Genomic DNA, 24,920 nt, shown 5'->3' with positions numbered 1-24,920 from the left:
GGCAGAGTCAGGAGCATTAAGCCTCCAAGGGCTCAGAGAAAACAGGCAGGACATCAAGAAACAGCCTCTGGGCCAGACAGAGAGGAAGGCAAACAGGTGGCATTCACAGTATGTGGGGAGAGGGGACGATGACTCCTGAGAGTCAGACCTGCAGAGTCAGGAGCCTGGACCAGAGAGTTCATGTTTAGGGGATTCTGCTGCATGTCAATCTTGATAGAATTGGGTGTTTTCAAAACAACAGACAAGAGATAACTATGGGGGTCAGGTTCAATCCCCTTATTTTGCACTTGAGGCAACTGAGGTATTTGGTAGGGGCTTGCCCTGGTTACACTCTAAATGAATAGAAGACCCCAGGGTGCATGCCAGGTCTTGTGATTACCTATTGATGGTTGAAAAGGACCATCATTTTTGCCTCTCTTTGACCTCAGTTTCTTCATTTGGAAAAAGAGGGGATTGGAAGAGCTGTTCTCTCCCTTCTATAATCTTCCAGCTCCAATATTTGATGAGTCCCAGGGACCCAGATTCAATCCCAGCCCAGGACCTCACCCTCTCCGGGTTGTGCTCTGAGGAATCACACCCTCCCCGCTTACTCTCCCTTGGGAATCTGCAATAATGTTTCATCCCTGTTTGCAGACTCACTTTCACAAGAGGAAATCAATAGATTCTTCAAGCGGTTGGACCACAGGATGATGCCTGGGCCTATTTTGTCAACCAGGTGGCTCTGCTGAGGGAAGTCGGATGAGTCATTGTCGGCCAGAAATGTAAATCTGGCCTGAGGCTTCCCTTGCAGCAAAATTTAGGTCAGTAATAATAGTGAGCGTCTGTGCAGCACGTTACAGTTACAAATCACTTTACATACCTCATTTGTTTATCACAACTATTCAGAGATGTCGTGTTATTGTTGTGCCCATTTTGCAGATGAGGAAAATAGGCCCCAGAGGTATGGTAACTTTCCTAAGGTGACAGGAAATGTGAGTGGTCGACCTGGGATTTAGTTGTCTCTTAGGACTTGGTTAAGTCTTTGGGCTTTACAATCCATGTTCCATGCACCACCTCTCTTTATATCAGGCTTCTTACTGCCAACTCAGCTTCCAAGGAACTAAACAATAGCAAGGAAGGTCAATCTGCTTTGTGTCATTTCAGTGGGGAAGCAATGGTTGTAGAACACCAGTGTGGGTATTACAGTCGTGGCAACAGGCCCAGGAACAGACCTTCCATTTCTCAAATGGAAGACCAAGTCTCCTGATTTCCAAACCAGGGCCTTTTTGTTTTTTTCTTCTATTTTGTGAAATATAAAACATAATTCAAACACTTAAAAAGAGGATGATGAAAACTATAACATTTCAATAAACTTTCTTGAGTGCATGTGTGTGCTAAATCACTTCAGTCGGTGTTCAACTCTTTGCCACCCTATGGACTATAGCCTGCCAGGCTCCTCTATCCATGGGATTTTCCAAGCAAGAATGTTGGAGTGGGTTGCCATGCCCTTCTCTAGGGTAATCTTTCTGACCCAGGGATTGAACCTGCATCTCCTGCACTGGTAGGTAGATTCTTTGTCACTAGGGCCATTTGGGAAGCCCATTACCCAAATGTTTCTAATTTTATCCACTTCTGAGCTTATAGTGGAATTGTGTACTTTAAGACAATGGCACCCCACTCCAGTACTCTTGCCTGGAAAATCCCATGGACGGAGGAGCCTGAGGGGCTGCAGTCCATGGGGTCGCTGAGGGTCAGACACGACTGAGCGACTTCACTTTCACTTTTCACTTTCATGCATTGGAGAAGGAAATGGCAACCCACTCCAGTGTTCTTGCCTGGAGAATCCCAGGGACGGGGGAGCCTGGTGGGCTGCCGTCTATGGGGTTGCACAGAGTCGGACATGACTGAAGTAACTTAGCAGTGGTCCCCTTGAGCCAGGGAGGATTGTACAATTAGTTCTGGCTAACTAGTTGTGAGAAGAGGTGACCATGTCACTTCTAGTCCGGAGCATGTAATTGTTCTTTCTTTTCCTTGACATGGCTGTCAGCAAGAGGGTGGTGGCTGCTCTGTCTGCCTTGGTCCATGAATGACAACAATAGTCAGAGCCCCTTTGCCAACCTACCATGAATGAGCAAAAAAAGCCAAATCTCTGTTGTCTAAAGTGTCTGATTCAGACTTTTGTTACTGTAGCAAAACCTAACCTATCCTGACCTTTATGTTCATCTTCCCACCTCCCTGACTTTGAAGGCATGCTTCAGCTTTTAAAAGAAACAAACATTACCCAAAACAACTGAGCCTCTTTCTAACTTACCTTTTCCCAGCCCTTTTCCTTGACCCCCCCAAACAACCACCATCCAAAGGTGGGATGCCTTTGTCCTATTCATGTTGGGTACGTTTATTCCATAAACATGTGTCCAAGACAATATATAGTATTGATTCATGTTTTCTTTACATGAATGATGTAATAATACTGACTTATTCTGCAAATTGCTTTTTTCATTCAGTATTATTATTTTAAATATATTGATATTGGTACATAGTTTATTCAATTTAACTTCTACATTGCTTTTCTTTTTCTTAAATGTGTTACAATTTATTAAGCCCATTTTCTTAATAATGGGCTTTAAAATTTCTATTCCTTCACTTCATATTGTCAGACTTTAAGAATTTTAGCTAATCTGATGGATATGAGATGGCATCTCTTAATTTTTAAATCTGCATTTCTTTATTAGTGAAGTTAAGCATTTTACCATATGCCGAGAATCATTTCTCTTTCCACACTTTGCATGTTCATACAGTCTGCCAATGTATCTCGATTGCTTTTAATTCTTCTTATGGATGTATAGGATTTCTCTGCTATATTCAGGGTATTAATTCTTTGTCAGTTACATATGTTGAATGTGCATCTGTGACTTGCTTTAATTTTTTTTTTTTTTTGCTGCCCGGTTCTCAGTTGTTGCAAGCCACTGGCTGCCTGCTTCTGGACACACTCAATTTTTCAGATCATGGCAATGACATGGTGAAAACAGCTTGGAGGTGAATTTTGAAAGGCCTGTGTGAGTAAATGTTCCTTGACTCTAAATATCTGTCGTAGGCTCAGGAATGTGTTCTTACAAAAGAATCTGTGAAGGACCTGTTTTGCTTACTCAAGGATCTCATTTGCTAATATAATTCTGTGGTGAAAGCAAAAGAACCAGGTGTAAGTGGAAAAAAAACCTTAGTCACTAAGGCTTGTTTGGGCTGCTCAGTGATGAACACTGGGGTGACAGGTTCTCCTGCCATGGTGAATCCTGGCAAGATTCGTCTGGCTCTCCGGACATTGTGCAGCCCCAGCATATGTGGGAGGACACCTGAAAGAAGTTTCGTCCTCAGGGGTCTCTCCTCTCCACCTACACACCTTGGAGAGCCTTCACCAGGGTGTGATGGTGGCAAGTCTGGGACGCATTCATCAGAAGGTAGGAGAAAGCAGTGTCTTGAAAGTGCCTTTAGCTTTCCAGTGGGGAGAGTCATTTTCAAGCTTTGTTTATCTCTCCATGCCTCAGCTAACCCCAGGAGAAAACCTTAGCTCAGGACAGGAAGCTCAGAGCACCCAAAAGGATGACTACAGAACTCAGGACTATTTATGTCTGCCTCTCACATGTCGCTCCATCTCTGCCCCAGGAGGCCAGGCTGCACAGGTGCTCTAAGGGCACCTGATACCCCATCACTCCCTAGGAAACCAATGGGCATGGAGGAAGCTGAGCTCTGGGATCAATTACGCTGGTGAAGCTACAAAGGCTAGGGATGAGCCAGGAGTGTCGTGGCTTAGGAACGACTTGCTGAAAAAAGACTCGATGTTCCCAGGTGGAATCCAGTGGCCCCAGGGGGAAGTGACCCAGCATGTCTGGCCCATCGGCCCTAGTGCTTGGCCCGAGGAGCCAGGACACGCCTGCCGTTCCGGCTGACTCACTAGAGTGGCAAATTCTTTTCTCCTGTACAGTCCTCTCATCTTCAAAGGGAATTTATTAAGCCCCACAATGCCATCAGCACTGAGCCAGGTGTCATACTGGCCCATTAGGTGGACACAGGCCTCTGCCCCAGGGAGCGTGCCGAATGAGGTGGAGGATAGCACCTGAGACTGTTGACATTGTCCGAGATTATCCTGAAGCAGCTGGTACAAACCCTCCTGCTCTTTGCAACAGTGTGTATGAAACTCTCAGCGCATGCTGTGTTCTCTCTTCATCCCCTTGCCTTAGCTCTCTCTGTTCCTTTTGCCTGGAATGCTTTTCCACTCTGTGTGCTTAGTACCTTCAAATGCGAACTCCTAGGCAGAGTCTTGGGCTTCCCTTATGGCTCAGCAGTAAAGAATCTGTCTGCAATGCAGGAGACCTGGGTTCAATCCCTGGGTTGGGAAGATCCCCTGGAGAAGGAAACGGCAAGCCACTCCAATATTCTTGCCTGGGAAATCCCATGGACAGAGGAGCCTGGTGGGCCACAGTCCATGGGGTCTCAAAGAGTTGAACACAACTGAGCACAGCATACACACACAGGTGGAGTCTTCCCTGACAACCCCGGGTGGAGCTGACCTTTCTGAAGTCTGCATCCACATGGCATTTTGTATCCTTATTAATATGGCGCATACCACTTATGCCAGAAACTTCTGCTTACTTGTTTATCTTCCTTTGTGGAGTCTGGCTTTCTTGAAGGTGGCTTTTCTGGCTTTTTCCTCTATATTTCCCCACCAAGAATCCAGTAGATTCTCAGTAAACACATGCTGGATTAAGTACAGCAAGGGTACGGCATGTGCTTTCATCTGATTCCACCTTGTGGCATGACTGTAAGCAGGTCACGTGTGTCTGAGTCTTAGTTTCCTGCTCTGTAAAATGGGAGCGGGGAGGATAAATAAGGTAGAGGGCCTCCAAGAAGTTTTCTGGCTCTATCATCTATAATTTGAACCTTCTGGTCTAGAAGAAAACTGAGAGTTCATTATAATTCAGTAAAGACCAGGGTACTGTTCTAATTTACATGTATTAAAGGGCCCCATAGATACTTTCCACCTCTAGTCTGTCACCTTTACAAATTAGAATTGTGCAAATTCTCTGACTGAAGCTTCAAGAGGCTTGTGATTGATTACAGGAAGTATGTACATTTTATCTTCCCTGGGGAATAAAACTGTTGAACTAAGAGATTCTTTGAAAGGAATTTCTGACTATATCTTCTGATGACTTTTGTCAGCCTGGGTGCTGGGAGGGGTCCTTGCGTGACTGTGCATGTCACCGCAGCATCTCTCTTCCCATGGATGCAGGCTGCATATGTCAGTTCCAGTAGCTTCTGACCCATGGACCAACAGTTTTCCTACACCATCTCTGCCTCTTGAGTTAAAGGTTTGAAATTCCCTGCTTGAATAGTATTGAGTGGCTCTCATCTTCATAAGATGCTGGGTACTCAGTCGCTTCATTCGTGTCTAACTCTTTGCAATGCTATGGATTGTAGCCCACCAGGTTCCTCTATCCATGGGATTTTCCTGGAAAGAATACTGGAGTGGGTTGCCATTTCTTCCTTTAGGGGATCTTCCTGACCCAGGGATCAAACCCGTGTCTCCTGTGTCTCTTGCTCTGTAGGCGGATTCTTTACCACTGAGCCACCATGGAAGTACTTATAAGAAGCTAATAATACACAATTTTGATCTTATCCTGCCTATGAAGAGAGGCAGGACAAAGGTTATTATTGACCCATTTTGCAGATGGAGCTAAGACTCAGACAGGTGAAGTGACTTCAGGACCTGCATGATTAAGAACTTCTGAGTCTGGCCTAGGGAAAGCCATTTAGAATCCCACTGTTCTAAATTTCATGGACTGCTTTAAAGATTGTTTACATGGCTGTTTTCTTGACTGGTTGCCCTGAGGCTTATTATTTGGTGAAACCAGATGCAGGTGAATTCCAGAAGGAAAGAAGGGATCCTAACCAACTTCTGATTTTGTGGCACCAAGAGGCTGTGTTCATTAGTGAGAAGGGAAGTCAGATGAGCTAGGACTGTCCACTGGAGGTTTCTATTGTTAGCATCTTACTTTGCCAGAGAAGGAGTTGTCGCAACCTGAAGGAGGGCCTCCCCCTGAAAGCCTGAGAAGACTCAGATGTAGGGCAGGGCGAGGGGACATCTTAGGGGTGTGGGGTCTTAGTGTCCTCCCTTTATCTCAAATGGAGCTCAAGGCGGGTATAACTTGCTAGTTGTATCTGTGAAATGGAGATGATACATCCTTCCCAGCTTACATCAGGGGGTAATTGTGAGGGTCACATATTATATGGAGGTGACAGTGTTCTGGAAACTCAAAGTGCTAGATGAAAATCAGGCAGCCTCATTCCACTTCCATAACTACAAATGGTCTTACTGGAGGGATGGGCGCTCAGACCAGTGTTCTTTTCCTAAAAGTGGTTGCAAGATGCATTATGCAAGAGAATACATAACATAAAGTATGAATAACCACAGTTCTTGTCAGAACACTGGAGAGGATTAAGTTAGGTAATGATGTAAGGGCATTTTAAAATGGTAACAACTGCTATTGTTATGACATTCTTGTTCCTCAAAGGTTAAAAGGTAGTTCTTAATAACCTGGATGGAATTTACCCAAACCCTCTGTGGTGCTATTTATGTTGTAGCCCTGCCTCATCCTGGGACTAGTTTCACTTGGCTGAGAAGTAACGAGATGGGCTGGGCTGGAACTCCTCTGCTCAGATTTTATTTCTCACATACCTTTTGTATGCTCTTTCTGAGTCAATGGCTCTAGCTTTCTATAACAACCTATAGGCTCTGGTCCCTTTAGCGCTAACTGATCCCTGAGGACTAATTCCTTTCAGAAGAGGGTTTGTTTGTTTCCTTTCTTTTACCTGGGGGAAAAATAGTTATTCTTATAAATTGTGAAGGAAAACTCCTTGGGAACCTAAAAAACACTTGAAGTGAGTAGGGTGCAAACTTATCTTAATAATATCAAAGGAAAGCATACATGCTTTTTATTTCCTAAGAGAGGTAGAGGCACCTTATGATATGGGATATGCACTGAAGATATTAAATTGTAAATAAAAAATCAAAGCCATAAAAATAGCAAGAAGACAAATATGTTAATTATAAGGCTTTCTCAGTACATTACTGCAATTGAACGTTAAATATATCTCTGAGCTTCCTGGCAAGCCAGGCAAAAAGTAAACAAGATGACTTACGTTATGTTCTTTTTCTGATTGAAGGGAGTGTCTTGATTGTTTGAATTTTTTTCTGGTACTAATGTTGAAACCAAATTTCATACCGAGTAATCCTCAAAGGTAATGAATCTCTTTAGCAAGAGTTTTACGTCTAATGCAGGAAAGTTCTTATATCTCCCTCTTGTTCCCCCTTTTGAGTTCAGAGACTCATATTAACTATGCCTAAATTTCTTCCCCTAGATATTCCAAAGTCACCTCAAACTGAACATATACCAAACTGAACTTCTTTCTGAAATTAGTTCATTCTCCTGGGTTCATTAATTCAGTTAAAGCAGCACATACACAAGCTGTCCTTGCCATAGAAATCTAAGGATTGGAGCTTCAGCTTAAGCATCTTATGGCCTAATTCTTACATCCGTACATGACTACTGGAAAAACCATAGCTTTAACTATATGGACCTTTGTCTGCAAAGTGATGTCTCTGCTTCTTAACATGCTGCCTAGGTCTATCATAGCTTTCCTTCCAAGGAGCAAGCATCTTTTAATTTCATGGTTCCCATCACTCCTATCATTTGTTTAGATGACTCTAACCCTAACCTCCAGCCTGCACCCGATCCATCCTAGAGACTCTCTCTTGATTTCGTTTAAATCCACCCTCTGGATTTGTTTAAATCCATCACCACTAGTTTAGGTCTCACCTGGGCTACTGCAATGGCTTTTTAATTTGCTTTCTTATGATTTCAACCTGTTTTGAACACTGCTTCTCTAGAAATGGATCTATAAAAGTACAAACTGAATCCTTCTGCAGGTTTTCCAAAGGCTATGCATGGCCTTCACCATGAGATCTATACTCCATGCTTGGCAGGTGAGAGTTTCCAGCCTCATCTGCCAGCACACCTCTTACAAATTCTCTATCACAGTCTACTTGTTCCCTTAGCATACATCACGCTCCTGACTCTGTGCTTTGCACCACCTATTCCTTCTGCCTAGAGATCCCTCCTATTTTGCAAACCTGGCATCCTCCATTCTGGAAAGCACTTCTCATCCCCTCTCAACCCCCACCATAGTTAGGTGCTCACTGCTCTGGAGACCCCAGGACCTAGCATATCTCAGTTATACTTAACACATGGTGCTGTAACCATTGGCTTTGTTTCTGAGTTCTCCAAGAACATTAACTCTTTTTGGAGCAACAGTGGTGGAGTTTGTTTTCTTGGGCTCCAAAATCACTACAGATGGTGATGGGAACCATGAAATTAAAAGATATCACTCCTTGGAAGGAAAGCTATGACAAACCTAGACAATGTGTTAAAAAGCAGAGACATCACTTTACTGGGGCTTCCCTGATAGCTCAGTTGGTAAAGAATCCTCCTGCAGGGCTGGAGACCTCTGTTCGATTCCAGGGTTGGGAAGATCCGCTGGAGGAGGGATAGGCTACCCACTCCAGTATTCTTGGGCTTCCATTGTGGCTCAGCTGGTAAAGAATCTGCCTGCAATGCAGGAAACCTGGGTTCAATCCCTGGGTTGGGAAGATCCCCTGGAGAAGGGAAAGACTACCCACTCCAGAATTCTGGCCTGGAGAATTCCATGAACTATATAGTCCATGGGGTCACTAAGAGTCAGATGCGACTGAGTGCCTTTCACTTTCAGTTTGCTGACAAAGGTCCATATAGTTAAAGCTATGGTTTTTCCAGTAGTCGTGTACAGATGTAAAAATTAGACCATAAGATGCTTAAGTTGAAGCTCCAATCCTTTGGCTACCTGATGCAAAGACCTGAATCATTGAAAAAGACCCTGATGCTAGGAAAGATTAAAGGCAAGAGATGGGCAAAAGATTGAAGGCAATAGAGGATGAGACGGTTGGATAGCATCACCGACTAAAAGGACAAGAGATAGTGAAGGACAGAAAGCCTGGTGTGCTACTGTCCATGGGATTGAAAAGAGTCTACATGACTTAACAACTGAAAAACAACAAAAGACAGAAATGGAATCTCATTCATCCTTAGTCTCCAGCTCTATATGTGTGTCTGACATAATTGGAGCCTGATAAGTATTTGTTGACCAAATGGGTGGAAGAAAAGATAGAACACTGTTTGACATGCCCCAGTGAGGTCAAGTTTAGGATGTGTTCACTAGCAATACAGGGATCCACAGAACTTTTTCTTTAAGATATCTAGAGGAGTGGGTAGAGAGAGAGTGCTTTAGGGAAACCTCCCTTGAAGGCATCTTTCTGTGCCAGCCTTTGGTAGCAGCTGGTGGCTGACAATGAATGGTCTTGTTTGCAGAGACCTCGGTGACTGATATCCTGTGTGCCAACCAGACAAATCTATACGTCTTGATCATCCTATATGTGGGTGGATGGGTACTATTAATACTATTCTATTAAGAGAAGAAAGAAGCCTTGGCCAGGTCATGGATTATGATGGTGTCTTCCTGGGTTTCCCTCAAGAAGTATTACTTTCCATCTATGCCCTGGCACAGCATGGATTGAGCCCTTTCCTTGCTCCACTCCATTGAGTTTTGCATCATGTACCATTTTTGTCATATGCATCTGTATTAACAGGGGCACTTGTATAAAATGCAGATTTCCCCAGGCCCCCTCATCCCCTCAGAGATGGTCTCCAGGTTGGCTGGGGAAATCTATCAAGTAAGCTCCATTGCCTAGCTCCTCGCTGACCCTGTCCCAGCTCTAGACTGACAGAGCCTGGGCTCAATCTTGTTTTTAACCTCCATGGGTCATTTGGTGTGAAGGTCTGTGGGCACAAGTAATTTCCAATGTCCCTGGGCCCAGCACAGCAGAGCTTAACCACCCCACAGTCCTGGGGGCTGCTCTCTTCATGTCACACCGATCCCGCCTGGGAGGAGCTCTACTCCAGGGAAGGGATTTGAGCTCCTGTGCAGGGCTTTTCCAGTGTGGTGTTGGTTGATAATTCTTACGAATAGCCATGACCAGTAATCCATTTTTGGAAGTTAATCATAATCACTCAAAGCCCAGTAGGATTTTGCTGTTCTCAAAACACTCGCACTGGTGTGATTGCCTTTGATCTCACGGTAGCCCTATGAGGCAAGTAAACCAGGGCTGTTCCCATTTTACAGATGTAGAAACTGAGACTCAGAGAAGGCAGGTGACTTATAAAAGTTCACACAGATGGGATTGCTAACCCTTGGTCTCAAGTTTCCTGACTCCATCTTGATGCTGTGTTCTGTTTTACCTTGCTTACTGATCTATTATCAGATTTGCAAGTTGAAGAAGAGGAACATTACTTAGGATGATAGAACGGTATTTTAGGGCTCATCAATGTCCATAAAGAAATCCACAATTGAGATTTTCTATAAAAATGCTAAGTACAAATTTAAATAAAAATGTTCATCTTTGAATTACTGGAGGAACAGACACTGTGACTAGATATTAAAACTTGAACCTTGTGTATTAAGAAGTGTTCCGAAGTCCATTATACCAACCTCAGCATTGAGCAAAGTTTCTGTAGTATGATGGAACTGGCTTGCATTCAGTAGGGAGCGCCAGTTGTGGGCATCTTTTCCTCACTTCATGGTTTAGTAATATCACATCGGTAGCTTGAAATCAGCCTGGCGCTAGAATTTACCCCACGGAAATCAGCAAATGCTACAATTCTGGGCTTTGTCATCCCAGAGAACCAGTTGTTAAACATTTACCATCACACCACTGTTTCCAGCTAACAGTGACTGGCACACACTAAGAATTTGAAAATTCTTCTCTGTCGTCTGTGTGGGACAATCTTCAGTTTTCCATTCTAACCACAAGTCGTACCCCATTCATGGACTATGCCATTCCTTAAACATGAGATTCTTTTCAGCTGAGCTTGCAAAACCAAGGTGTATGGGCTTCTACCAATAGTCCTTCATATTTGTACAGTTTGCAGATTGTTTGCATACCCCCTCGTTACCTCAGAGCTTTCTGCGATCTGTGGGGCAGATGCCTTCTCCTTTCAGTAGAAAGGAAGGTCCTGAAGATCCCACAAAGGATGTGACCACTCGCAATGTCACAGGCCTAATGAGTGCAGACAGGGGCTTGAATCCTTGTTCTGTGCTCCTTCCCCTGGTACCAGGCGCCCTCCTTCATCCAGGACACTTGCAATACCTGTAGCTCAGGCTGTGGTCTTGGTCATGGAGAAGGTTTGCCTAGATGCAGTCTGGGGTGTAACATGTCTCTTAGCCTTTGGCAGAAAAGGACAAACAGGCTAGCTTGGGAGTTTCTGCAAATAACAGCTTGCCCCACTTTACTGGTCTCATGCAAGGGCAGAAGTCTACTTTCCCTCCCCCTTAGCCTTGATCCTCTCTTTGATTCCTTTAAAAACTATTCTGGAGACTTTGTGTCTTTAGGTCCTGCTCTCAGCAGAAATTTGGAGCCTCCTGAGTGACCAGCATTAATGCCCCACTTCCCCTCTTGCACAACTCCCAGCTTCTCGACTGCCCAGTGATGGAATTATTGATTGGTAAGCATTTCACAACACATTTTCAAAACATGCTGAAGGTCAAGAATTAATGACTCACGGGCAGTCACATTTCTGTCTGCCGTGGCCCTTCTACGTTATATTAGTGAGGTTGGTGAATATAAGACCAGGGAGAAACTGAGATAAAAGTCAACTCTGTCCAACTCTGGCCAGCAGGACTATTTAGTGGCTGAAAAAAAAATAAGTCTTGGTCTTCTCTTTAGTGTGTGTTCTGTGGAATCACTTGATTTTTAATACCAGGTATCTTGAAGAATATAAGATGAAATTGAAGGATTTCAGGACTGATTTTGCCACCAACTTATCCCAGTAGGTCAGAGTACCAGGGAAGTACTCAGCTGAAGAAAAAGGCCAGGGTGATATATGGAGGAGGAGGGTGTGGTGGGGGTAGGTGGGACTATACTTCTCTCTCAGTCTGTGATTGTACAGGGGTCCTTTAGACCTGTAGAGAGATAACCCCGGATCCAGTCTTGTAGATAACTGTTCATCTCCTTGAAAAAGTGAACATTGTTAGTCGCTCAGTTGTGTCTGACTCTCTTGTGACCCTATGGACTGCTGTGTGTGTGCTAAGTCGCTTCAGTCATGTCCTATTCTTTGCGACCCCATGGACTGTAGCCCGCCAGGCTGCTCTGTCCGTGGGATTCTCCAGGCAAAAATACTGGAGTGGGTTGCCATGCCCTCCTCCAGGGGAGCTTCCTGACCTGTGTCTCACATCGAACCTATGTCTCATGTCTCCTGCACTGGCAGGCGGGTTCTTTACCACTAGCGCAACCTTGGAAGCCCATGGACTATTGTCCACAGCCTTTTTTTCAGGTAAAAATACTGGAGCGGGTAGTCTTTCCCTTCTCCAGGGGATCTTCCCGACCCAGGGCTCAAATCCTGGTCTCTTGTATTGCAGGCAGATTCTTTACCAGCTGAACCACCAGGGAAGCCCATTCACCTCTTTGTTTGAGGCCAATAAGAACTCCTCTTGGGATACTGTGGAAGAGCACCTAGCACCGAGAGTTCCAGACCAGCTGGTTCACTCTCAACTTGGCCACCTATGGTTTGCGTACACTAACAAGTTGCTAAACCTGTTAGAGCTTTAGTTTCCTCACCTGTGAAATGAAGACAATGACAAAGGCCTCCTTTCAGAGGGTTGTTTCAAAGATCAAGTGATAAAGTGTATGCAAACTTTTTGGGTACAAACTCTAATGCATAAAAGACCTACAGTCTGATTCTCCATGGGCTGGTTTAGAGGTTTGGGGGCAAAGAATAGCAAGGGGATATTTTTTCTTCTTGATATGAAAATTTTTTCTCACCTTTTTCCCCCTAAAGTAATCTAATTTGCAGAATTAGAATTTCTGAATGCCTTTTCAGGAACAATTATGGAACTGAAAATTTCTTCATCATTCTCCTGTAGGTGTTCATACTCTAAATACCTGGAAGGTCCTTTAATATCATCACAGAAGTAAGTGTTTTGTAGTTGAAGTAATTAGTGGTGTTTGCACTGCAGTACTCTTGCATGGAAAATCCCACAGACGGAGGAGCCTGGTGGGCTGCAGTCCATGGGGTCGCTAAGAGTCGGACATGACTGAGCAACTACACTTTCACTTTTCACTTTCATGCACTGGAGAAGGAAATGGCAACCCATTCCATTGTTCTTGCCTGGAGAATCCCAGGGACAGGAGAGCCTGGTGGGCTGCCGTCTATGGGGTCGCATAGAGTCGGACACTACTGAAGCGACTTAGCAGCAGCAGCAGCAGCACCTCCTTTACTTACCAGCATAGCCCCTCCCCACCCATACACCCACATAGCCCCCTCCCTCTCCAAGCTCATGTGGGCAGCATCGCTCCCCTCATCCCTGACTAGAGGAACAAACCAGTAAAAAAAGGAAGTAAATTCACTTATGTAAAGTACATTCTGGGTGAGGAAAGGCAAGCATGTCTTTGTCTTCTCTTCAGGACATATCAGGACTTACAGAGAACTTGGCAGTCTCCCGCTCTCACCTCTTCATTGTAAAAAAGAGCCACAAGGCTCAGAGCTGAGAAATGACTTCACCAGGGTCACATGGCTAGCTGGGGCAGCATCAGGATTCAAGTCCCCATCCCCTGACTTCTCCTACTCCTCTCTCTATTACACCAGATGTGGAGAGGACACAGAGAACATGAAAGTAGAAAGAAAAGAATACATTCTGGTTGGATATCTTGGGCTTCTGGTTTTCAAGGATAGTTTTATGATCAGTGGCAATGATGCCTCAAAAGCTATGGTGACTAGCTTGAATGAACTTCTGTAACAAACTCTTATCACAGCACATGATGCGTCAAACACCTGCTAGATCTGAGCGCTGGCACCAAAGCTGATTTCACGGTCAAAGAAAAGAGGGGGAAAGAAACTTGGCTGAACAAAGCTGGCAGACTTTTCACTAGAAAATTCACAGGTAATTTCTGTAGGAACAGGAACACATTTCCAAAGGCTTTTAAAATGTCTTTAAATGTGAGAGGATGAATTTACCAATTAATGAAGTGAAGGCCACTGAGGACCGTTTGGTGCCTAAGGCCTCTTCCAGACTGGTCCCTTCTACCTGCCTTGGTCAGAGTCCTAGCAGCCTCAGGATGGGCAGGTTCAGAGGTTTGCCCTGAGGTTACTGATTTCCATCTAGGCTCCCACACAAACACATTCCAAAGACTCGGGCTTCTCCATGGAATCTCTTCTCATTACCAGATGAAGTCAGAGGGGCAGGGGCCATCTGTCTCTCAGAGTCTGCCCATACAAAGTGGATTCTTTAGCCTACTATGGAGGTCACCCTACATCAACAGAACAGGCAGTGGTCAAACACATGGTCACTTCCCTTTGGCTACCTACAAATATTTGAGCTGCAAGGTCTGTTCATTTGTTTACTCTCCTAATAGCTATTATTGGGAGAGCATAGGGTTAGAATCCCCATGGGATGTGCGGCTTGCTGGACCTCAGTTTCCTCACTTGTAGGGTGCTACTCATTGTCTGCCTTGTGGACCTTGCTAGTTGTTCCAGGAATCATTTGAATGACACATGGAAGTGCTGTTTCAACCCTAAAGGCTGCTGTGAGAGTAAAGGATTGTTGCTACTACTCTGTGTCCAACAATGTGCTAGGCACCAGGAGGATAACAAGAGAAACGTAAGAGATGATCCCTACACTCCAGGAACCTATAACCCTGTATTAGGAAACAAGACAATTCATTTGGGTATCCAAATGAAATATGCAAAACGCCTCAAGGCTTTATTAACTGCTTAAATGATGGGTAAAGACTCTAAGATTTGTAGGAGCTCAGAGAAGCTGAGATCATCAGCCAGGCTGAAGATGTTGGGAATGATTCCTGGAGGAGGTAAGGCTTGAGTTGGGTGATGAAGTAGACAAAGAAGACAGAAAATCTCTACATCAGGGTGTGGCATAATGGAGTCAAGTAGTGGAGGACTTTCTTGATAGATCAATCCACTTGGCATTAGAGTTACCATCAAGCTTCAGTTATGGATTTAAGGATTTGAGAGAGTTATTGGAAAGAGAAAGTCAGGACAGTTTTTAGGTCAATAATAAGCCATGATAATGATATAGGAGGACTCACATATGAAAGATGGACTTGTGGGGAGATACAGGAGAGAAAGGGGATGGTGGGGGAGTCCAGACTCAGGATGCTGTGGTTTGGACCAGACCAACGGAAACGGTAAGAGCAGGAATTACATGTAAGTGAAAGAGTTCTGCTTGTAACAGGAGAACAAAGTCACCTTATTAAACTTTCCTCCTTTGTTCGTGTCTCAACTTTGTGTTTTGAGTTAAATTGGTCAAGGAGGAGCAAGAAATAGGGAGCATCTCTATGTGAACACTGGAAGATTCCAGAAAACCCAAATTGGTCTCACAGTGTCTATTTCTCTCTGCATAAAAATAGGATTTGAAGTTACTGGCTGATCCAAAGAAACATAGATTTAGGAGATGGCCAAAATCATAAAGTTCACCTGTTCACACCTGTGGCCAATTTCAGAACTTCTGCTCCAATATCTCCAGGAAATACGCATCCGTTCTCTTCTTAAACTTCTCTAGTGAAGAGCATTCACTAGTGCTTGAGGAAGACCTGTAGTTAGTTGTATCTGTGCTTCACAATTTTTAAACCTTGAACTTTTGTGGATTTCCATAATTGATTCTCTTATTTGTCCCCAGAGGCATCCAGAACTTTTTACATTCCTTTCACATCTTCTTGATTCAGTCATTTAATTGCAGAAGCAGGGCCTACCTTCTAAGTTTTCCTTGTCTCTAACACTTATAAATTACCTTTTAAATTAAATAATTGAAGTGCCACAAAATCTCATTACTTCTATTTTTGGTTATCACTTGACCCCAAGAAAAGAGACTTTGACTCTGGACTTTACAGAAAAAATAAATAAATAAAAAAAGAAAGAGAAAATTAGGATCCTTCTTATCCTTCTTTCCTTACTTCGACTGGGGTGTTTTATCTGCCTTGTACAAAAGTCAGGTCCCACAAAATAGGTGTTTTCATCTCTTTGCTTTTTCACCTGAGTGGCTGGATATCTTTCCAGGGATTTAGTATCAGAAATCAAATCCAAGAAGTTTAACTCAATTCAGGAGTCCTGCCAAGTAGAGGGTGAAGTCAGGTCAATTAGAGGGGGCAGCAAACAGGAAGCTTTTAAAAAGCTGCTGCTGTATATTTCTTTACCATCTGAGCCACCAGGGCTGTATATTTGGAGCAGAAAACAGCTTTAGTCAGTAGCAGTTTTTAATTAATAAAACATAAAACAAAATAAATCATTACCATCACCATTGCCACCATCATCACCAACATCAACCAGGCAAACCCTCAAATGTCTTCACTGACACAGAAGGAAGATTTGTATAAACACACTACTGTTCTCTTATGGCCTTTACTGTTGTCTAAGCAAGTTATATTGACATGGTCTCTTGTAGGCTATGTTGCAGAAAAACCAGTATTTGCTGAAAAGTTTAGGGTATAAAGGATCATCTTAACAGAACATAGAAAATGCTCCATCAGATCAAAACCAACAAGTAAACAAACAGAAGCAGGTCAGTTCTCTTTCTGGCACTGAGCAGGACCATATGCTTCCAGAGATGATAATTTAAAAATAGCCTGTCACACAGCTCACATTGTCACCCTGGGACATGGTGGGGGTGGGAAGTATTGCCTCACACTTAATGATAGTGACACTTCACATTTGTCCCAACCTGTTTTCAAAGCAACTCGGAGTACTTTCCAGTTATTAATTTTTCTTAAAAAAAAAAAAAAAGTCGAATCCTTCTGGAGTCCCTAGAAGTTGAGTAGGAGCTGGTACGAGTCTTCCCACTTTACAGAGAAGATGACTGAGGTATTGAAAGATAAAGTTACTAAGGATTACGGGGTGACTCAGGGATTAGTCTTGTGCTGTTCGAAGCACGCTGGGCTGACAACTGCAGCAACATCCTGGGCTGTGAGAGCCACGAGTTCATAGGATGTTGCACAAAAAAGAGAGACAGTTGCTTCCCATTGCTTCTGTTTTGAAATGTACTTGCCTTTCATTGTTAGCATTTCATCAGTTTCCAATTTTAAGGCAAGTGGCTTACTAGCCATGGTGACCTATATTTGCAGACCCATGTACAGAGGCATGACTATAATCACACATCTCTGCACTTTCTGGCAACTGAGATGATTTTATACTCATCATTTCATCAGGTCTGTGTAATGATCTGTAACTTAGGTAGGGCCAGAGGTTTAAGGGAACAAAGGCTCAGGGTGTGAAGGAACTTTTTCACCTTGTGAGTGCAACAGACACCGATGGAAATCCAAGTCTTTTCTCTGCATGTGTGGGATGTTTTCCTGCCCCATGCCTTCATCTAGGTCTAAGCCAAGTGGTGAGACTTGGCTGCAGACTGTGAGTTACTAGGAAAAACATCCCCTTCTGTGCTCAGGTTTGACTCTTCCCTCCATCTCCTAGTTTGATACCCAACACTCAGTTTCTAATTGGTTGCATAACCTTGAAGGGGGGATTCTAGATGTGGCAAAAACCAAAGGAAGCCAGTAATGAACTCCCTTTTCCTGGGGAAGGAAATTTCTTGACATACTGAGAGGTCCAGGCAGATGGTCTGGATACATGTAGAGTTCACTGATGTGTTTATTGAGTAGCCTTCACCCCTATTCCAACTGTAACTCCCTCTGCTCTGTATCATGACCGCTCTCTTTCCAACACCCTAAATTCCCTTGCTGCTTTCCCCTTCATTGGGCAAAACCCCCATCCTGGTGAAATGTGATTATCTTCTTGGTCCTCCTTTGCTTGCAACTAAGCAACAGATGCTGTTAAGAACACTGCGGATCATGTGGTCACTTTAAATTTATGACCACAACCCTCAGTGGATCCTGCCAGTGTGCCCTCTAACACTTTTAGCAAATTTACTTTATCAGGCTCTGGATTGATTTTTTCATACCTTTATCTCCCTCTGAAATCTCCACTGGGCTGCACCCTCTCTGGACCTCAGGATGATGACATTCCTGCTTTGCTATCAGAGGAAATCACTGTATCTTTCCACTACCAACTGCTTAATTCACCTGCATCTGGACCCACATACACTGTCTCCTTCTTATTAAGAGGAGGGAGTGTCACAGCCTCTTAAGTTCACTTCTTCCATGTGTCCTCTGGATGTTATCTCCTTTCATGTACTTCTTTCCTGAACATTATTTTCTCTTATTTTGTTACATCCATTCTATTAGCAAACAAATATGTTTTCATAACAACAATTAAAAAACTGCAACTCTCCCTTGACCCTACATATCCCCATAGCTGCCATCCCGTTTCTCTGATGCCTTCACAAAAAAACTTAAAAAAAGTAAAATCTGTATTTCCTATCTCCTCTGATGAGCTCCCATTCTTTCCTCAACAATGCTCCAAATTTCTTCTGACCCTATACTTAACAGCCCTTATCAAGGTCACCGATGGGATGCACCCAAAGCCAAAATATATTCAACTAACTGGATTATTCGATAGAATGCAGCATGGTTGATCCTTCTGATTTTGAACGTTTTCTTCTCTAGCTTTCTGGGATTCCACACTCATCTCATTTGCCCTTACCTTTTTGTCTCCTTGTCTGGCTCTTTCTCCTCTGTATCAAATTTTGGAGTGCTCAGAGGTTCTTGTTTCAATTCTCTCTCTACTCATCCTAGATAAGCTCCATGAGCCCCAAAGCCTTAATATACTATCTATATGCAGATGACTTCAAGTTTCTCTCTCCACCTGACTACTCCCTTGAGTTCCAGACTTGATAACTCTAATTGTATATCTAATAGGTGTTTCACACAAACCATGACCCAAACCAAACAATTGATTTATCCCTCTCTCCTCCTCCTATTCCTCCTTCTCAAGTCTTCCCTGTCATGGGAAGTGGTTTGAGCCTTCTAGCTGCTATTTTTTCAGGGTAAATTCTTGAATCATTCTAGTCATTTTCCTGACTTCCTTCAAACCCCATGTTTAATCCATTAGCAAGTTACATTGACCTTTACGTCTAAAATAGGTGTCAACTCAGACTATTTTTCATTATCTCCACAGCAACAATCTTATTCCAACTACCATCATATTCTTTCCCTAGACTCTTGTGCCCCTAGTAATTTTCTGTGCAGTCACAAGAATGATGTTTCGAGAATCACAAATTATGTCACCTCTCTGCCAACTCCTCTTACTATGACCTGTAAAACCATACAGGTCCAGCCCCTGACTTCTGTCTTATTGTTCAGTTGCCAATTTGTGTCGAACTCTCTGTGACCCCATGAGCTGCAGGCTTCCCTGTCCTTCACTGTTTCCCTGAGTTTGCTCAAACTCATGTCCAGTTGAGTCAGTGATGCTATCCAGCTGTCTCATTCTCTGTTGCTCCCTTCTCCTTTTGCCCTCAATCTTTCCTAGCATCAGGGTGTTTTCCAGTAAGTTGGCTCTTTGCCTCAGGTGGCCAAAGTATTGGAGCTTCAGCTTCGGCCTTGGTCCTTCCAATGAATATTCAGGGTTGGTTTTCTTTAGGATTGACGGGTTTGATCTCATTGTTGTCCAAGGGACTCCCAACAGTCTTCTCCAGCACCGGAGTTCAAAAGCATTAGTTCTTCAGCTCTCAGCCTTCTTTACGGTCCAGCTTTCACACCTGTACATGACTACTGGAAGAACCATAGCTTTGACTGGATGGACCTTTGTCAACAAAATTACATTTAGCATCATCTCCTTTCAATCTCAGCCTTATCCACAATGTTCACGGTGTTTTTTCTCCCTCAGACTTGCCAACGCTTCCCGACCTGAGGACCTTTGCACTTGCTTTCCCCTTCTGCTAGATGCTCTTCTTGCCCACTTTCAGTGACTGCTTCAACTTATCATTCAGGCCTCAGCACAAATCTTGTCATTCCCTGGGAGCCAATTCACCTGAGCCGTGTTGCTAAGGTGGTCCCCTCCAGGACCAAGAAAATAAGTTTCCTCCCCACTTCCCCACCCCTAAACAAGTGTTTTCATTTAGGTTGAATCTGGGTGAATTACACCCTCAACTATTATAAGTGAGTCAGTATAAAAATTAATATTGAAATTTGTGCCTACTCTATCCCTTGTGGTTTAAAAAACATGATTTAAGCGTGTCACTCAGTGATCTTTCTATGAAGGCCCATCAGACGAATTCTTTTAGGCCTAAGGGCTAAAAAGTCTGTTTCTCCTGAGGAACTGGTAATGGGACACTGACTTGCCTTTTTTTTTTTTTTTGGCTTTGCTAACACAAAGCTCAGAGCCACAATCTTGGCTGAATTATTACAAATGTGTAGAACTATAGGACCTGGTTACCTGTGTAGACAGCAGCATTCAATAGAACTTTCTACAATCATGGAAATATTCCACATCTGCAATGTCTAATAAGTAGCCATCAGCTACATGGAGTCATTGGGCACTTGAAAGGTGGCTAGTGGCCCTGGGAGGCTAGATACTTTTTTATTATATTTAGTTTTAATTAATTCAAATTTAAATAGATATATGTGCCATTGGTGGAGAAGGCAGTGGCAACCCACTCCAGTCCTCTTGCCTGGAAAATCCCATGGATGGAGGAGCCTGGTGGGCTGCAGTCCGTGGGGTCGCTAAGTGTTGGACACGACTGAGCGACTTCATTTTCACTTTTCACTTTCATGCATTGCAGAAGGAAATGGCAACCCACTCCAGTGTTCTTGCCTGGAGAATCCCAGGGACGGGGGAGCCTGGTGGGCTGCCGTCTCTGAGGTCGCACAGAGTCGGACACGACTGAAGTGACTTAGCAGCAGCAGCAGCAGCAGCATGTGCCATTGGACTTCCCTGGTGACTCAGACAGTAAAGAATCTGCCTGAAGCTTGGGAGACCCAAGTTCAATCCCTGGGTCAGGAAGATTCCCTGGAGAAGGGAATGGCAACCCACTCCAATATTCTTGTCTGGAGAATTCCATGGACGGAAGAACCTGGCAGACCACTGTCCATGGGGTCACAAAGAGTTGGACACAACTGAGCGACTAACACTTTCACTTCACATGTGCCATCGGACCACATGGGCCTGGGTATTCTATGGTTTATCTCCAAGACATTAGAATTTATTTTAATGCACACTTTATTATTGGTTATTATATTTCATTAATATTTCATTAATCATTTGTGGCTGGTTAAAACACACACACACACACACATTTAAATGAGTAATTGAAGATCACGTGGAGAGAGGAGCCTGGCAGGCTACAGTTCATGGCGTTGCAAAGAGTTGGACACGATTGAACATGCGTGCTTTAGTATGTTTTTAGCCTTAGGCGACATGGTCAGCAAATGCAGACAATGAGTCTAAAATTCTCCCTCTTTTTGCACAGCTCTGTGGAAAGGCTCTAGCAGTAAGTCTGAGCTCCAGATTCTAACCTTTGTTTTGGAGTTGAACAGGAACTGTGACTCCAAATGAGCCAGCTATTCAGTATGTTCAGATGTAAAATGGGGTTTCTAGAATGATGGCTTGGTGCTTTTGGCATTTGAGATGCCAGATGTGTAGCCCCTGCGCCTATTCCCACGCTTTCTGGAACCTGGAAGCTGGCCCATGGCTACCTACTTGGAATATAAGGCAGATGTCAGGAGGTGATTTCATTCCTGCCTGTACCTGAGGCAGAGTCACTGATAAACCAGCTTAAAACAAATATGAATCGTCCCATCTTCCAAACATCTTCAGGGAAGGAGAACCCACCCCCAGTACTTAGGTATTTGGATGGTTTTCAGTACAGGATGAGCTACCATTTTTTTAATTATATGAAAACATAGAACTGATGTCAGAAGACTTGTGTTTCAATCCCATCTCAGCAACTAACTAGCTATGCAACTTTGATTAAGTCAGTTTCCTTTTCTCTCATATGGGAGGATTGAACAAAATGACATTTAATTTCCTGTCTTACACTAGCCATAACAATAATAGCTAACATTGATTGAGAGCTTAGAATGTGCTGAGGTGCAATACCTTATTTAGTCCTACAGTGGTGACAAGACTATTTCCAGGACAGGAGAAGCTGAACTTCAGTGTTTCCTGAGAGTTGGCAAATGGTGGATTCTCTATCTGAACCCCATGGTCTGTGTTCAGGATTCTCTTTCTTACCTATTCTACATTCTCCAGCATTTTGTTTTTTCATTGGCCTGAACACTGTTGTTTTTCTGGAGTTGTCTTAATCCTCTCAACCAAAGCTTCCCAATCTGGGCCCCCGTGGACCCAAATATTGTCTCCTTAGTCCTTGGAGTAATCAGAATCAGTGGGTTGGTTGCCAACATAACAAGTACACAATTATTCGTTTGCCTACTATGCTGTATAAGTATTAATACTATCACTTTCTAAGGATGCCATAATATGGAAAATGTTGGAAAGCATGTCGATTTAGACATACATCATGACTCACTTGAAAGCTTTAGCTTGGACATTTCACAAGTCATCGCACATACATTTTACAAGATTGTATCAGCAAGAGATGTTCTGTCCCACAAATTTACTCCCTCAGATGGGAGTATCACAGTCATTTCTGCATCTCCAACACGTCCATCTCAGAACCATCTCCGAAGCTGATCCTCAGACTAGAAACTATCTTGCTCGGTGACAGGGTAGCATCCCCATATTGGTTAGAATCCTAGAATTTAGAGCCAGAAGGAAGTTTAGAAAATTTAAGGCCAACCCAAAGAAGGTAGAAGATTTTTTCAAGGTCAGTGTCAAAGTTGGAATGAACACTCTGGTCTCTCTCATGCCCAATCCAGAGCCCTTTCCCAATCTGAGCCCCATCTCTTAGCCTGAGCAACAGAATTGGTTTTGTTGGGAGATGAGGCAGAGGAAACATAACTGAAATTTCATCTCTCCTCTGCAGATGCCAGGAGCAGTGGAGCACCACTGGCAGAAGAACCTGCCTCCGTGCTCCTTCAAAGGCCACAGACCCATGAGAACCATTCACTGTAGCCTGAGCCACATGCCTAGAGGCCACAGCAGTGCACAGGAAAGCGAGGGGAAGTGGAAACGTGCGAGCAGACGGCTCAAAGCAACGGGCTCACCACCGGAAAAAAAAAATAAAAATAAACACGCTCAGAAATAGTGTAACTGATATGCAAAGGAGATCAAAACAAGGGTTTTTAAAATATCTTGGCTGCTTTAGAGGTGGTGGGGGGTGGTAAATGAAGCGAGGTTACCAATGGTGGTAGGGGAAGGGGGCGATGAGGGGATAGTTCACTGTAGCCTGCTGGGTCATGGGAACCTGGAACCCCCAGGGGCACTTCAAATGAAAATGTGGGAGGTCTAAATCCCCATGGGGAGCTCCGAGGCAGGCATGGACTTGGGAGCAAGAACTGCAGAAACCCTCAGCCCCAGACTCCTCCCTTCCTGACCCCCTTACTCTCCCCTGAGATTCTGTCCCCTCACTGTGTGTCGTGGCCGTTTTCTTGGAGCAGGGCACTGAGGCTCAGAGGAGCCAGCCATGGAGGCACTCGGAAGTCCACCCAACTTGGCTGAACTTCAAGATTCAAGTCCGCAGTTTGGAGCCACGTTTCATGATTACGGGCTGAGCTGAGCGAACGCATGGAAGACAAATTCCCCAATCTCTCAAAGTGCAATTCCCTTTCCTTTCAGTGGGTCATGAGCAACTGCAGACACGCGCTCTCTTCAGAGGAATGGTTTATTTTGAAACTGGTTCCTGAAATGGGAAACCCAAAGGTTAATGATGGCCCTGCTGGCTGTTTATAGCCTCCCTCTGCCAATGTAACCATCCCTAATAATAGCTCAAGGATCATGGGACTTTTCCAGCATCAAAGGCCACTGGTCAACAGCATAGGTAAAAAAGGGAGCATTCGCTTCTCTGTTGATCCAAATGGCCTCATGGATTTTAAGAGAGGAAAGACACTGGGCAGGAGTGGGTGGCCCAAGCTTTGGAAATTAACCATCCCTTGGACACGACTGAGCGACTTCACTTTCACTTTTCACTTTCATGCATTGGAGAGGGAAATGGCAACCCACTCCAGTGTTCTTGCCTGGAGAATCCCAGGGACAGGGGAGCCTGGTGGGCTGCCATTTATGGGGTCGCACAGAGTCGGACACAACTGAAGCGACTTAGCAGCAGCAGCAGCAGCAGAATACAGATTTAGCATTTAAACTCACAAAGCACATTCACATCTATTATGGAGAGATATGGGCTGCTGCTGATATGGTGGCTGATGAAGGCTGGGGAGTGCCACAGGGGAGAGTTCACTGTGGGCTGAGGCCACCCGAGGAGACTTCTAGCAGGAGGTAGCCCTGAAGGAAACAGCATTTGGAAGGCTAGATCTGGGGTGAAGTATGGGGAGGAAGTCTGAAGAAGGCACAGGACAAAGGTCCAAATGTTTAAAAAGTGCAGAAGATAGTATTGAAAATTCAATTAGACCCACCCAGCAGAAGCAATGGAAATAATGTTGAGGAAACACTCTGAAGTCACACTGTGGAGGGCTTTGAAAGATCAGCCAAATCACTGGAATTTTATCCTGGAGGCAGGAGGAATCTCTGAAGCTTTGTGAATGTGAGAGTAGTCAGAGAACAATGGTAATCTAGAAAACTCCTTTTAGCCAAATATGCAAGATGTATAATAAGGGAGTAGCTGGGAGAAGAGAGATCATAAGGAACACTGGACTTAGAATCAGGAGGCTGATGATGTTGCTGTCTATGTAAACTTGGACAGATCACGTCCAGATATATGCATAATTGCATGGGACTGTCTTCTCTCAAATGTGAAATACTGCCCCAATGTCAGGGAGGCCTTGGACATCA

General features: G+C 44.1%; 1 long non-coding RNA gene across 1 annotated transcript; it reads left to right on the top strand.

The window, feature by feature from the left end:
- Window positions 1-599: 599 nt before the first annotated feature.
- LOC147379729 (uncharacterized) lies at window positions 600-23,220 on the top strand. The gene is made up of 4 exons (XR_015163356.1): window positions 600-800; window positions 2,933-3,035; window positions 11,512-11,624; window positions 23,002-23,220. It is a non-coding gene; the product is annotated as an uncharacterized LOC147379729 (long non-coding RNA).
- Window positions 23,221-24,920: the final 1,700 nt, after the last annotated feature.

This window comes from Bos grunniens, chromosome 1 (assembly GCF_055505025.1).
Source record: "Bos grunniens cultivar Pamir isolate PY7600 chromosome 1, Bosgru_T2T1.0, whole genome shotgun sequence".
Taxonomy (NCBI): Eukaryota; Metazoa; Chordata; class Mammalia; order Artiodactyla; family Bovidae; genus Bos; species Bos grunniens.
This window is presented reverse-complemented; position numbering and strand designations above follow the sequence as displayed.